The sequence below is a fragment of the Centropristis striata genome, chromosome 11, assembly GCF_030273125.1.
Source record: "Centropristis striata isolate RG_2023a ecotype Rhode Island chromosome 11, C.striata_1.0, whole genome shotgun sequence".
Classification (NCBI taxonomy): Eukaryota; Metazoa; Chordata; class Actinopteri; order Perciformes; family Serranidae; genus Centropristis; species Centropristis striata.
Genome location: NC_081527.1, coordinates 13,911,181 through 13,915,565, shown reverse-complemented (window position 1 = coordinate 13,915,565; position 4,385 = coordinate 13,911,181).

Below are 4,385 nucleotides of genomic sequence, written 5' to 3'. Positions count from 1 at the left end.
TCACCAAGCGTGGACTCTCCCATGATCTCACTGCCGACAGCTCCTCTCGCAGCTCTCGCGGGAGCGCGCATGCGGGAGCGAGTTTAAGGTGGCTGGACGAATGATTGACTAGTGCTCAGTTGTAGTGAGAAATAAAGATTGCCACTTCTAGTAAATAATAGGAAGGTGATTAGAGCCACAGACAGTTCTGCTTTAAAACAGGCATTAATGTATGTGGTTTCCCTCACTTCCCTGACTTCATGTGATTTACACCAGTTACTGCTGCCTATAAATCATTGAGATCTATTTGCTCAAGTTGACACTAAGCAGCAACCAAACTAGCTCTTTGTTTACCAGAGAGACACCTTCTTCACGGAGTATTCATTATATTGCAGTAATGGTGATGACCTTGAGGTTTTTTGTACATTAGGCTTGAGTGAACTTCCAAACATGACAAGGTACAAGGTAACTGAAATGTGACTGCCATTTTTCTGTTTCTGTAAGACTTAAGTCTAATATAAACACAATTGAGTTATCAACTTAGTATTTTTTAAAGCCAAAATGCTAAAATACATATCTGGTTACAGCATCTCAAGTACTAGTTTTTGTAGCCAAACGTAATAGTAAACCATGTATGTCAGACAATATGTTACACTGGGCTTGTGATTGGCATTTTTCCACTATTTCTGACATTTTATAGACCAAACAATTAATTTAAAAAGTCATATGCACAGCTAACAACAAGATTCCCAATGTGATTACATTTTTCCTTCCATTCTGAATGCCATTTAGGTATAAAACATTAATAAAGAAAAACACTATGTACAATATACACTTCAAAGAATAATGGAGAATTATGACTGATCCGTGCAAAATATAAGCAGACATATGCATACCCCAAACTTTAATAAATGTGCAAAATGCATACTTTTTCTTTTTACTTTTAGTATATATTGCAGTTGTCCTTGCAAAATACATACTGTTGCATGTAATGTGCATTTAATCAGGACTTACTACTTTGTGGTAATATTGTGCATTGAACTTTGACCCTTGTCATATACGCTGTGCAGAAGATTTTGGGTCTGAATAGCTAGAAAAGCATGCAGGCTTGCATTCTGCAAAATGTAACCAGATGTAAATAGGACATACTATATACTTGGACATACTTACTAGTTTTTTGGCATTCAACTGTGTTTCTTAAAAGCACATTTTCACTCAGAACAAATATGAATATAGACAAGTGAATTAAAATTTGATGTCGAAACAAATACAATGTGGAGCTGCTGCAGCAACTAAGAAACTCATTTTGTGTGTTTGTAAAATATTCATCTGAGCTATTGTGCTCAAATGAGCCTTGCTCCTGTGCAGTGTTCTAGAGAAGTACTGTTAAGAAAATATCCCTGGCCGCTTTCCCAATGATTGCTCACCATCGTTCAATTTATTCTAGAGGGAGCAGCTTCAGAGTTTACACCCAGTAACCTCGCAAAGTTTGATTCACAGCAGTCTGTTTTCTGTTACGTGTTCACATTCACTGCACTGGACATGTAAGAACATATCACACGAATGTGCTACTTTTTTCTATCTCAGTATGTTGTCTACAAGGTAAATTTTTTTGATCGTATGAATCATCTCTTTCTCTGCACATTTTGTACTTAAGTACTTTTTAAAAACTTTTTTTTGATTTCATAAGCAAATCAAATTTTTCCCCTGTTTAATCTGTGAATAAAAAGGGATTCTGATGTAATTGTGTGCTCGGGACAGTGTGTGACTGTGGGTGCCGATGGGTGCTGAAGTGGGTGGAGGCTGTAGCGACTGGACTTATGATGCAATGCTCTGGCAGCAGTGTTATGAAACAGCATGAAGGCAGAGATTACTCAAACTAGGTTAGTGGAGCAGTCGAGCACTGAGCACCTACAGTCACAGATTCTTTTTCTGTTCCACACACACACACATTCACCCACACAGAGAAACCCAGGCGCTCACATTCCTTTGTTTTTATGCTTTCCGAAGCCTTTTCCTCTGCCTCTTCCTTGTTGGTCATACCGTAATCGCTTATCAGTTTTATTTATACACTTCCTCGTCTCCTTTGTTGCAGCCCTGATGGAATGTTTTCTGACAGCTTGATTTTTTATGCATGCACACATGTTCAAATCCTGATTTTTTTTTGCCTCTTCTGCACAGCTTTTCCTCTCAGCCGGTTGTATCTGCTGTTTTTCCCTCTCTCTCGCCCCGTGCACATCTCCTCTAAAGCCCCTCTGTTCTATGTCTCCCTTGACAACGGCAGTGACACTTTGACCTTAGTTCTTATGTAACCGCTGTGCAGCTCGGTTAGACGGCAGAGGAAGGAGGGAGTGGGAGGAGGGCTTCTGCATGGCTCGTATATGGCAGACATTTTGTTGCCCGGCGATAAAGTAATAGGTGAAGGAGGAAGAAGAAGAGCTTAGAGCTGGTGGAGGATTTGGGAAGGTTGCCAGCAGCAGCATAACAGGATGAGGGAGCAGATGTGGGGGAGAGAAATGATACATAAATGGACGGAAATTTACATCATAGACTGTGTGACAACAAGCAGAGCTGCAGCACACACAAAGAGTCAAAAAAGCCTATGTCTACATGGTCTTGAGATTTTGCAAGTACAGAGAAGACACACAGTTGTTTTAACGGTCCTGCGGAGCCAGTGACAGACCAAAATGATCTCTCTGCAGAGTAGCCTTATGAGATATTTCCACCTGCCAGGATTATTTTAGGCTGTCTGAGATAAAACAGCACTGCAAATAGTATCTTAAAAAGAGTATCTTAAAAAACAACAACTAGTTGACTCTCTTTCGATTGCTGTGCATGAGAAAGTATGGTATGCATGAAACGGCTACAGCTGTTCAACACTGGTTGCTGTCACCTTGACCAGCTCCACTGTACAGACACATGGACTTCATCTAGATGTAGAGAATTCCCAACCAGGTTTACTTCTGTTGATGCCAGGGGTAATCCTACTTGTAAATGGGAGCAGCTCAACTAGTTAGTCTGTAAAAACCTGAACACTACATGTTGCAGTTATGTAAGGGTGCATGAAAACTTGTTAGCATGCAAGCAGAAGTTTAAACAGGAAGCTAAAATGCATAATTGGTAGAAAATAAAATGCTAAAACCAAGTCGCTGACATAGTTATGTAGTGGATACACAGCTGAAATACTTAACTAAATTAAGCTAAAAATAATAGAAAAGTGGTTGAATTAGCTAGTTAAAATCACTGACTAAACAGTTCAAATAGGCTAATTAGCTTAAAGTAATGGGTAATTAGTTAGCTGAATGCTAGCTAATGCGGGCTACTGACTAAATTGTTCAAATAATAAGCTAAAGGTATTGGATAACGGTTGAAATAGCCAGTCAAAGTAATGTATAAGTGGTTTAAATAGTTAGCAAAAAGTAATTGACAAACAATTAGCTAAAATTAGGTCAATCGTCTCACCTATTTCTCTGCGTCGATCGTTTGATGGGGAATGATGAGCAGGAGACGTCCAAGTTCTTAGTTTTTACATTTTATTACAATACGTCAAGAAATGTGCAGTTACAGAGATCCCTGGGTTCAATCTACACATCCCTGACATGACATAGGCTGGTCAGTTCATGGAGGTTGGACCCCTTTCTGTCCCTCAAACCCTTTTTTGTAACCTGACAGATTTTGCTAAAAAATGAAGGTAGATTTCTTCCAGGAAGTGCCACCCTCTTGAGCCGTTGATTTGTCAGTTTTAATCAAAATAGGGACACATCATGTCACCAAGAAGAGAAGATAGTTGCCTCCTCTCCTCAGCACACTGTGTCCATGAATTGGCCTGCTATCAAAACATTCAACCCAACCTCCTGCCTTGTTATGACTTGCAGAGATATTAGTGGAGACACAGATGTTGCAATGTGCACATAAAATACAAAGCATAAAATATATCTTTTTATGATGATAGAATCTTACTAAGTATAAGCAGTTGGTATAAATGTATTTAGTTTTGATGTATCTAGACAGAAAACAGACAGAATAACAGATTATTTCTAACACAAACCAACCTAAATATTGAGAGTTTAATTGTATGAAAAAAATGATGATATCCACTTTTATATAATGAATGTACATTTGAAGCATAAAGGCTATATTGGGAATAGATAAAGGTATATTTGAGATCATCTGGCTGTGGAGATAACTCAAACAGAACAAAAAGGCTGTGAATCACTGTCGCATTGAAGAGTTACATACAGCATGTCTGTGCTTAGTACACTGATTTTCTGCACTCATCCATGAATCCGTACTTGTTGCCTACTCGTTGAATGTCAGGCAAATGGGGACATTCGGCCGTTGTGCACAAGGTTGTTATGAACAGCATAAGGTTTCTCCTGACTCAGATCAAAGCCAGTGTAGCCTTG